This window comes from Pseudopodoces humilis, chromosome 2 (assembly GCF_049639895.1).
Source record: "Pseudopodoces humilis isolate 2021_Gansu_Grassland_sample_001 chromosome 2, ASM4963989v1, whole genome shotgun sequence".
Taxonomy (NCBI): Eukaryota; Metazoa; Chordata; class Aves; order Passeriformes; family Paridae; genus Pseudopodoces; species Pseudopodoces humilis.
This window is the reverse complement of record NC_142201.1, coordinates 18,833,373-18,845,372: the sequence shown is the minus strand read 5'-3', so window position 1 is coordinate 18,845,372 and position 12,000 is coordinate 18,833,373. Positions and strand designations below refer to the sequence as shown.

General features: G+C 38.9%; 1 protein-coding gene across 3 annotated transcripts in view; it reads right to left on the bottom strand.

Annotated features, from left to right (window-relative positions):
• ARHGAP6 (Rho GTPase activating protein 6) overlaps nt 1–12,000 on the bottom strand; it is a 311,446-nt gene that overhangs the window by 105,191 nt on the left and 194,255 nt on the right. Inside the window, exon 1 of one of the 3 annotated variants that reach the window (XM_088051977.1) lies at nt 2,944–3,036. The exons of the other annotated variants lie outside the window; for them this stretch is intronic. The gene's annotated coding sequence lies outside the window, so the exon portion shown is untranslated. Of the gene's footprint in view, nt 1–2,943; nt 3,037–12,000 lie in introns of those variants that run through there. 3 annotated transcript variants of the gene reach the window in all.

Here is a 12,000-nt window from a genome sequence, read left to right as displayed (position 1 = left end):
TACGTACCAGGATGCAGCAAGTTCCTCCTTCCAAAAAAAGCATGGTGAGTCACACACTACAGCACAAACCCTTAGGTTTTTGTTTGGGTTTTCTGTTTTATTTGGGAGAAAGGGGGGTTGTATTCTTGTTTTTAAGTTTCTAAACAAAAAGTTTTACAGCAATACAGAGGAGTAAACAGCTCCAGGATAGGGTGAGGAAACATAAGAAAGCTTAGACTAGGAGAGATTTTCCCACATAACCACCTGCAACAGTACCAAAAAAGCAAAGAAAATCAATCTCTTGAGAGAGCAGGAATTTTTTTTTCCTTTCACTCTCTGGATTTTCACTCTCTTTATTCATATGAGGAGCCACTGTTCCTTAAAGCTGATGCACTGCAATTGCACAAACAGCTTCTACTTCATCTCCTCCAGAAGCAGTTTGCAAACCCCACCCCCCCAAAAAAACCAAGCCATAAAGCCTCCACTTCCCTTACCAACATTTTCATAGCAAAGAAAATAATTTTGCAGCTATCAAGTACCATTATCATATTGAGGTATCACAGATTAAAAAAAAAGAAAATAAAATAAAAACCTGTACTTCAACTAAGTGCAATATAATCATTCTAATAATAAAGTCAACATTATATAGAAAACCACCATGAGATTGCAAGATCTTGAATATTTAATGATGTACTACAGAATAACAATGGTGAAATTAAGTCAATACTTTCTTTTTAGAGGAAGGAATCCAGCTCTGACCTATGGTTAGGACATAATTACAGTATTAGTTCCTAAAATATCAGTCTTAATCAACAGAGAATTTTCCCAATCAAATTTATTTTGCTGCTGTGAGAAGACAGAAGGCTGACTATAGCTTGTGGATGTACCATGACATCTGTGTATGGATTTGGCCACATTTCTAACTGCATGTAAGAGCACAGAAACTGAGGCTACACAACAGGTCGGGTCTGGCCTGACCAAAAATTTTGTTTGGATTACTTGGCCTCTTGTTTTCTGCTGCTCCATCTTCTGGAAGCTCCATAGCCCTCTCCCAGGAACACACCTGGAATCAATCCTCCTACATGACAAAGTTCCAGCTCCCTCCCCATCAGCTCCACAGTGCAAACCTGTTCAGTTAAGTGCACCACCGGCTCACAAAGCAAGGGCTGTCCCTGCTCTACTAAAATGAAAACACAGCTTAAAAAAGGAAAAGCCCTCTCTATTTTCTACAGAATGAAGCTATCAAAATGTTACTCACAAATTAACACTGTTGCCTGGTTATCTGAGTGCAGAACTTGATCTATGCAGAAAACAACCAGGTAAGACGTGTAGGCACTCAGAAATGAATGACTACAAGCAGTACTGAAATACTCAAGTACTATTAGCATTTGTTAAATGTGAAAAGGAGAAAGGAAGATGAAACGACACCACATTGTATATTGATATACAATTTACATCAAGCTGTGATGTCACGAGGTGGACTCCTATTCACACATGCACTCAAAAAATGTAGGACATTCTGAGTTCTGTCCTGCAAATCTTACAGAGTTTACTTTACAAATCATGATTCCAGCAGTATTAAATTCACTATGTATGATATATAAGGTCTGTGGGTTTTTTACAAGGAATCTCAGAAGAAATACATTGCAAACAAAATTCAACAGAATTACCAATTAGGTGCATCTATATTGATCTATCTTGCCCCTATGCCCACACAGATAAGCACCAGAGCATCAGAAAAATAGCTGCTTGTGAGAAATGAGCAGGAGCTTATCTCCAGAAATAATATTATTTTTAAAGCTTTAGCACATCTGCTATTTCAGTTGTCTGTAATTGTCACCCCAAAGACTGCTCACATGTCACATGACTTTTACACAAAGAATACTTTTGTTAAACTATGCATGCATGTACTTTTACTAACATGCTATGTATATATAAAACACATCTGTGAACGTTTAAAGGGGTAATATTTTTCTGGACATTGTCTTTCTCCATTGGACTCTTAGCTGCTGTTGGCATGTGCTGCTCTTTCATGTTTCAATTATTGTTAAAGTTGTAGTTACCATTTGAATCACTGTCATGGATCAGGTTAATACAAGTGGGTTGTCCAAATGCTTAACAATAATAATGGAAGTAATATTAATGGGCTCTGCTGCAAGGAATAAAGTTTTAGAGCATTTTTTGCATCTGGATGAAGACCTACCATGAGTTGCTATGCAAAACACACCAATCTTGGAAGCCAGGAAGCAGGCTTGTTCAGAGTCACAGAGCTTCTCTGAGCTCCATTTCCTGTCTGAACACCACAAGTTCTGTCACACAGAGATACCAGCAGAGACAGTGGAGCAGAGTCTGGTGTCTCTGTAAACACCCCACCAGAGCAGGAACAAGAAAAGCACCAGCAGCTGGACACAGCTGAGCAGATGGGCGTGCCAAGGAAGTGTGAGGCTGTACTGGCCAGCACAGTTGGCCAAGCTGAGTGAGGCAAAGCTGGGGAGAGGCAGGGAAAAGAAAAGAGAAGACTTATTATGTCACCAGCCAACATTATCAACCAGTTCTTGCCTGCTCTGTTCAAAATGGGATGATTACTGTCATTTTAGTTTCATTTTTCCATGCTAGCACAAAATCAGCTCTAAGTGGTTTCTAAGTACCCAGGAAGCAGCAATCCACGGCAACTTCCAACACCAGTCAGCTTTGATGAAGCAACCCCATCTAGTGAAAAGCTATTATGGTCTCAGAATACAACAGGGTGACATTTGTGAGAAATTATGAATACCAATATATAGCATACCAATATATTTGTAACAATATTTCATAGCAATGGAAGTAAAAACACATACATACACTCACATAAGAAACCTAGAATTTTCCTAAATTCTTCTCTATGGAGAGAAGGGGAGGATGAAAAAAAAAAAATTACCAGTGGGAAACAGCATCATCAAAAGAAAGAGAAGCAGTAACACGTACTGGAAGGCCACCATAAGGTCTCCTCAGAACCTTCTCATCTCCAAGCTGAACAATCCTGTTAGCCTGTCTTGATAGGTGAGGTGCTCCAGCCCCCTGATCATCTTCATGGCCTCCTTTGGACCTGCTCTAACTCATCCATGTCTTTCTTATGCTGAGGACCTGGATGCAGCACTCCAGGTGGGGTGTCATGAGGGCAGAGTAGAGGTGGTGAATCATCTCCTTTGACCCACTAGCCACTCTTGTTTTGATGCAGCCTAGAGTACTCTGACCTTCTGGGCCACAAGCGCACACTTTTGGGTCATATCCAGCTTTTCATAACCAGGAACTCCCAAGTCCTTCTCTGCAGGGCTGCTCTCAGTGACTTCTTCTCAGTCCTGTATTCAAGTCTGGGTTTGCCCTGACCCGGGTGCAGCACCTTGCACTGGGACTTGTTGAACCTCATGAGGTGTTTGTGGTGCCCACTCCTAGTTTGTCCAGGGCCCCCTGGATGGCATCCTGACCTGCTGTTGTGCCATCTGCACACTTGCTGAGGGCGCACTGATCCACTGCCCATGTCACTGATGAAGATATGAAAGGGTGCCTTTTGAGATTCCAGAGGATCACCATTTGTCATCCACCTCCACTTGGACCTAGAGCCACTGACCACAACTCTCTGTGTCCATTCATCCAATTTCTTATTGAGTATTAGTCCACCCTTAAAATCCACATCTCCAAACTGGAGATGAAGATGTTGTGTGGGACCATGTCAAAGCCCTTCGAAAGAAATCCAAGTAGATGACATTGGTCAGTTTTCCTTTGTTGACCACTGCAGTCAGTTCACCACAGAAGACCACCAGACTGGTAAGGCATGATTTGCCCTTCATGAAGCTGTGCTGGCTGTCTCAGATCATCTCCTGTCTTGTATGTACCTTAGCAATGCTTCCGTGAGGATTGCTCCATCATTTTCCCAGTAACAGGAGACTCACCAGTCTGTAGATCCCCAGGTCTTCTTTTCTCCCCTGTCTAAAAATAGGAGAGATGTTTCCTTTTTTCTAGTCACTGGGGACTTCACTTGACTGTCAAGACTTTTCAAATGTGGAAAAATATATTCCATCTTTGGAATAATCAATAATTCAAATAATCTATTACCAGAAGCGTAAACTTTAAATGACTGGGCTACACATTCCCACTTTGTGTCAACACATAAACTTTTTAAAGCTAAACTGGGGGAGTAGGGGGAGGTAGTAGATTTTACATTAAATAGAAAATGTCATGCAAAAATTTATGTTAGTAGTGATACTTCTGCACTGATTAAACTACATGCAAGTCAGTTTTATAAATGCATATCTCTTGAGGACACATGCTGTTACAACAGTTCTATAAATATGCTTTGTAAAATGTTTATGTGCACTCAGTGTGTGGGCAAATTCACAAATAGACGTGCTAACTCCCTTCTTCCTGATGACCAATAAGCAGAAGAGGAAAAAGAAGAAATCCATTTTAGAAGAGTAGACTAGACAGTTCAAAAATAGCCTCTGTGCCCTTGCCAGATACACAGAAAACTGAAAAAGTAGGAACCATAGTGCTTTCTAAAACCCAAGTGTTGTTTTGACTGTCTTCCATCCACCCTCAGCCTTCAGGATTTCAGCAAAGAGATTCACATCCATTCAGTTCCCAGACAAGGCCACTTCATCCCAAGGCTTAACTGAGAAGAGCCATCAGCAGGTTTCCAGACCTTCACACATTGGAGTATTGGTGATGCAAAGTGGCGAGAGGCTTCAGAAGCTGAGGTGTCTCCAGAGCTTTAGCTGATCCTTCCCCTATTTGTTCTAATAAAACACTTTTTTGCTTGCTTGCTAGCTTATGCTATGCATGTTTGCCCTGGGGAAGCACTTTAAGGTAGCAAGGGAAGTCACATTTGCTCTTTCCTGTCTTTGCATTTCAAAAAAAATAGCAAAGAAGAGCTGTTTATTCTTCTAAGTCAATGTGCATGTTCTGTGCACTCAGGATGACATTCTCTCACTGGAGACATGTGGAGTTAGATAACATCAATTTATGTTAAATAATCTTAAAATAGAAACACATACAGGGCTGTTCTAAACTTACTGGATAATCCTTTCTCAGAGTCTGATTCCACATTTGTTTTCTTTCAGTGTGTGGGAGATATGTCCTGTTTTAGTGGATGTGGTCATTTTCTCTCTGTGGCCAAGTTTATAGAGTCTTGCAGGTTCTGTTCCCACAGAAGACTTGAGGGAGACTACATTTCCCTCAAGATCCTGGGTGAGCAGAAATTTCTACAACTCCACTGCAAATGAGCCTTCAAAAACTTGAAGTGACTGAAACCAGAGAGCCCAGGGACAGCAAAAGCTGCTGCAGGAAGGTTTATCACGCAATGATCTGGGATGTTAACAACTCTGATTTCTAAGCAGAGTGGTAATGCTGCGTGCACTCACTGTACCAGTATAATAAAGTAATGCCGCAACCATCAGATCATATCACAGACTGACCAATTTGAATTAACAATACTGAATTAAAAATTACTATGTTCAGCACCACCAAACGTCAAGTGGTGGCTCCTAACTAACTGACTCCTAACTAGCTGCTATAAATTAGCCATTAGAAATTAAGTACTGTCAAGAGACTAAAGTTTATTATCTTCTCCTCACCAAGTTTTGATACTGTCAATATGAAGACAGTTCTGTAGTCAGAACTGATGAAGTTACCAAGCTGCTAATGACTGAGTTACCATAGCTTGGATCTGCTCAATACTTCTCCTGTCATAGCCAGCACACTCTTTAACTGCTCCTTTCCCAGGCTGCCAGCATGTGTACTAAATTTTTCATTTGTATTAAATTTTTTATTTATCCAGTAGTCAACACAACATACTATACAGAAGGCAAAAGAGATTGAGCTTGAAAACACCAGTGCAACTAGAAAAAGAGAAAGTGAGCCTAAATTTAACAGGTTTTGTGCTGTGCCTAATTTTCTCCTTCCCCCCTTCCTTAACTCCACAGTATGCATCTGCTCTAACTTGTTTCCCAAGGAACACCACCAAAGTCATGGTCAATCTCTAGCCTTAATTTCCCACAGAATGCATGCAAGTCCTTAAACCCAAAAGTATCACAAGTGGGAAACATCAGTGATGGATGGAGTCCAGATCTGATGATACAAAGAACAATTAAAGGCTCAGCAATTTAACAAATGACAGAAGCTGCCTATCCACATTAAGAATTACCTCACAATGCACACATTTCAAGGGGCATTTTCTGAAACTTTATAAATGCCTTGTTTCTTGTATTTACACTCTCTAAAGAGTTACTGTTAATGGTGCTCATAAAGCACAGCACACATAAATCAGACAAATCAAATACTGCAGCCAAGGGTGATTCCTCACAGCCCTTAGAAGCAACCATGCTTACACTGCTCAACCAGTGATGCATTTTGCACGATTTCTTGGAAGGAAAGAAAACCAGCACAGTCAGAAAAAATCTTACTCTTTCAACAACATCCATTTTAAAAAAGTAAGGAAATAAAACTGTCTAGATAGATTTTATTTTTTTTTTAATACAAATATGCTAGTGTTTATTCCGTGATGTAATTCAAGCAAGAAGCAAATGAAAAAGTAACAATAGAAAATTACTTAGCTGGGAAAAGAATTCTTGTTCCTCAGTAGACTATGTAACTTTATTTAAAAATTACAGCTGCCTGAGGTTTGCTCTAACAAGCATAAAAAGTTCATCATTTCTCACCCTAGTGAGTGGAAGTAATTATTTTCTGAACTGATAAGTCATTATGAACATAACTTTATATTTTTTACCGCAAATCTTAAGTATCCTAACTTCGATTGAAGGTGTCACACCACCATATTTATTTGAATTCCTACATCACATAGGGAGACTCAATACAACCCAATTTTCACAGAGCAGGCTATCAAAATAACCTGAGGTGACAAAATAGGGTAATGCTGAAGGAACTGAAGTAAATCTTACCAAATCAATAAAACCCTACACCAGACTTCCAACCTATCCCACAAGCACCAAACTTGCTCAATAAGCTGGAATTCATCATTTAAATCATAGCCTGAAGAAAAAGAATTGTATATATGGTTATCAGACTAAAAGAGAAACAAGAAAAAAAAAATTTTGGCCCATCCATCATGATTCTGATCAGTTTTTTATTCAGCCAAGCACAACACCTAAGCACCCCCAACACTATTGCTACACTTTTGCTCCTAGTTACCAGAGAAATTGCATTTTGGCATCTAATTCATAGCCTGTAACAAATAACCTTTTCTGTTTCAGAGATGAAAATTCTGTGAGGAGTATTCCTCCATTTTGCCAGCTGGTGGGTTACACTGCAGCAAGTCAGACATGGTGATGCCTTCTTCCAGGCAGACCTGAGCTTCATTCACAGCAAGCCCCCTCCCATGACAGAGAGCACTCCAAAGCCTGAGAGAGGCCTCTCATAATGTGGAGTTTACACTCAGAATCAGGCACCTCTGGTAATTCAGCATCAAAACAAAACAAAACAAAACAAAACAAAACAAGACGAGTCATTGAAGTGTTCCTGTTCCTGTAGCAGGAATGGCAGGAATGAAGATAAACAGTGGTCATGTGCATGGTTCCTTGCATTTCTAGGTCTTCGTGTTGGTATTTCACTAAAGGTTTTGTATTTTTTCAGTCAGATTGGAGAGTTCCCAAAGCACTGCTTCTAAAATGCATGAATTGGCTTCCCTGGAAATAGCACTCAGCTGGAAAGGAACATGAGTTATAAAAGTAAAAATTACACCAGGGAATAAGAGAAAGAAATCCTCTGCGTTTACATTTTAAATTTATGAAGCACTTTGCTACAGTGAAAAATTCACGTAGCATAAAATGTTGGGGGGCAGACTGAAGGAAAGGCAATTTTGATAGCTTGGTTTTTCTTTAATTGTATGTTTCTACCATCTTCCCTACATTTTGGCAATTTCTTCCTCATCAACCACACCTTTAATCCCTGCTCTACTGTCCACATCAGCTTACAGAATCAGAAGCACTCTGGGCACCCTGATACTGCATTACCCTGTAGATACAGAGCAGTTCAGTTTTCCATACAGTCACACTGGCATGGTGGAAGACATGGTGTTGTCCAAAAGCCTAGACATTTTCAGAAAAAAAAACTTTGCCAACAGCCAGTCATCATCCCACTTTCATCAGAAAGATGAGCTAATTAGAAAATGAGTACATTTTTGCAACTTCTTTAAAACATCATCTCAGGAGCTCCTTGAGTTTTCATGACAAATAAAATATCTTCCTGCTTTTTTTCCAAGACCTTTAAATCTCCTCTTGCCTTCAGGTAGCTTTTTCTACAGCCAAGACCATAACATTTCCTTACATTGCTACTGATGTTCTGAGTGCAGCATTTGCCCTGGAAATATAATAGAAACTTACAGATTATATTATCTAAACTAAGTACTATTTCCCCTCCCAATCATTTGGAAACTATCCCAAATAACACACAGTTCATGCCCACTTAGGACTACATTAACAGCAGCAGATTTTCATGTAAGTAAATGCATCATAATTCTATGCTGTCACAGCTTTTGGTTGATGGACAGTTGGAAATTTACAGTAAACTCTGTGAAGTGCAGTGAAGTTTCTATGTTTTTAAACCCAACCCACGATTACATAAAATCTGAATTTCACATTTTATTCTGCCTCTTAAAGCAAGGTTTGAGCCCTCAGAGTTGTGCAGACAAGTTTGGAAATATGTTAATGTTTAGAAAACAAAAATCAAAAGGGTCACCGAGTACATATTTTTTAAAATATAGAGATATATTTTTCAAATCATCTCATGATTTCTTAATGCTCCAGATTGGACAGTCTGGCTGCAAAGGAATGTTACGAAGTTCAAAAGAGGTATGGCAAGCTATGAGAAAGATGTAAATACATGCATAGCTTTCTCTCTGTCAAAGAATGATTTGCAGATCTCCTTAATAAAAAGGCAGCTGGAAAGCAAAACACTTTGAGGGATTAACTGTAGAATTAATTTACTGTTGGTTTGGTCATTTGTGAATTTTACAGATATGCTCCCATAACAGAGAGAGGAACCAAATTAAGAAATTCTGTTATTTATAAGGCTCCAATAGGAGAGCAGTTCTAGTGTACTACATTTGGAAATGAATATTTATATAGTGAATAAGTTTTGTTACGAAAATTAAACTATGCAAAACTCTAAGCATAGATTGTGTATTTTTTAAAAATACAAGCAGAAATACACACCACTGCAGTACTGATAATAAATTTTAAAAGCCCCAACATCCACAAGAAATTACACACTTCATAATCAGACTGTGGTCAATATATAAGTGCAAACATATCCTTACTCACACCTCACTAAACAAGGCACATCCATTCAGGATATTGCACAACAGTGCAATAGTGATAGTTACCTTCACAGAATTCAGACTGTTTTCACTAAGATGAAAAAAAAAAGTACAGGAAACTGAGATTAAGTCAGTGCTTTACAGAGCATTACCAAAAGCAACAAAGAAGAAAAGCAGAAAGAGTTAAATCCCATCTCTCTGGTTCTGCAACCCTTTATAGCTGTTAAGCACTGCTGACTGCATTTCAGATCACTCTGCCATGTTGCAGATTCATTAAATGGCAACCTGTGAACTGCAATCTGGTGTAACTGCATGTGAACAAAACACATCCTAAACTCTTGCTGCCGAACCCCCAAGCAACCAAGCACATACACATACATGAAATAAGTAACCATGTGATATTCTCTGAAGGAGATACCATTTCAACGCTGAGCATGGTAGTCCATAGTCCACTGAAAATTTTGCTTAGTTGAATGTATATCCAACTGTTAAATGTTATGATCTGAGATGGTGAGTGACTTCTCTTTGAGCAACATGTCTTACAGAACTGTGGTTCTCAACTTCTTTAAAAACCATGGCCAGGTTAACTCATTCCTAAAAAAAAAAAGCACCTAAAAGTGCTGTAGATGAAACACCTAAAAGTGACTGTAGAAAACTTGTACTAAATATAGAAGTAATGTTAAGGATTTCACCACATAAAACATACATTTTAGTAAAGACACACTTTAATGAGATGGTGTGTCACCTTCTTCCAATCTCCCCTCTATTCCGTAAGATTCTATTTCTTCCTCTCAGAAACAAAAAAACTAAAACAGTCTGGAAAAAAAACCCTCAAATTATTTGCAAAGTAAGCACCAAAGAACTGTTTTGGATTGACACGAGTATCGCATTTCTTTCTGACATTCTATAGTCTACTGTATTTAATCACAATCAATATTTAAATTGCCTAACTTTGACACACATCAAGGTAACATGTCATGGCTCTGACATTATACTCAGTGTAGGCAGTTTCCACTTCCTAGGATAACAACTCAGTCAGATGTAATACTAAGTAAGATTTTAAGACAGCAGATGGCATCACTTAGTTATTTTTAATTGTTGCACACTGACCATTTACTGTGTATCATAATCCATTTTCGATTATGATAATCCATAATCCAGGAAGTAAACCAGGATGAAAACAGACCTGACTTTCAGAGGGACTACAAAACCAGATCTACTATTCCATCTTCCATTTATAATTTCTTTCCCAGTGTTCCTTGTATAATATCTATATTTTAGGGTGATAGAAAAGAAGGCAGAAAGATGTATTTCCTTTGTCAATTCAGATGATATGCAGATTTGAAAAGGTAAACTTTGAAAACAAAGGTATCTGTACACAGGTTCAAACTGCCAGGAAAAAGGGAATTCAGAGATGGCAATGTACCAAGTAATTTTTCTGAACCCTTTTCAGAATAAGAAAGACATCTTTTATTCACGGTATTTAGAAAGTTCGTGTCACAGTACTTAGAAAGTGTTACAGTCACAGTGTGTGATCAAGGAGGTGTATTTTTCCATGTACTGTGGGGAACCTGACCTTCCAATGCCACCAGGGAACAGTCAGCTGGACCACCCTCATCAGGGTCGTGGCAAGACTTGTAAATTCAAGGATGGCAGCCCATGGCGCAGAGGTGGCCCTATGCTGGCTGACTCCTGGTAAGGCCATTGGAATCAGTCTCCTCCTGAGCCACAAACTATTCCAGAGTAAAACAGAGGGTCCCTTGAAACCCTGCATGGAAGAGATGCATGGGAAATGGGGAATAAACCATAATAAACAGAGAAGGGAAAACATAAGGTCAGAGTACAGGAGAAACACTCTCCTCATCACCCACACACATACACAGCTCTGCTTTTCTTTACCCACTCCTAACATTTTCTCTGGTCTTACCTTATTAAAAATCTATTTAGAGACCCATGCTGTACGTACTGTCTGAATTTAGAGACTGCAGTCTTACAGAATATTGAGCAATTCTCTGCAGGGTTCCCAGGAGTATCCTCGCTTGCTGGGTAAGTGCAAATGCCCACCAGAATTCACGCTGAGTATTTAAGTGTGCATTTCAGAGCAGCCAAGAGCTTGACCTGAGCATCTTCTGTTGGCAGTAATAGATTTTTAATGAATAATGAGTCAAGAAACCTGGCAGGGCAAAGGAACTTGCGTGGAAGCTACAGATTTCTTCAAAAAAGAAAAAAATACTGCAGAAAATACTGAAAACAAATGTTAAAAATAATGAAGGCATTACAAAATCTTTTCATTTTCTGTCTTCATAAAGCTGTGTTTTCTCCCCCAGTGTTCAGATCAGCATTGCAATACCAAAGCATTCATCCTTTCTACTTTAAGCCTAGGGCAGAAATAAGCCTTTTTAGCCACTCAGAGCATGTCATTATACTTCTGGAAAGCAATCAGAGCTGCAAAAGCTGTTGAGAAACAGAGGAGAAAGAATGGAAAGTATCAATCTCTGACACAATTACCCGAATATTTTTATTTTTTTATGGAATTCACTTTTTAAGGTGTTGATAGTGCATGTATTAGACAAAATTTCTTTTCCCCATGGGTTCTTTTCCAACCTGATAGCAATATAAATTGAATTTTATTGCAGAAAGCAGAATCCATACCAGAATGAATTAAATTTATATATCCAACAATAATGTGAATCCAAACTAACAGCACTATTACT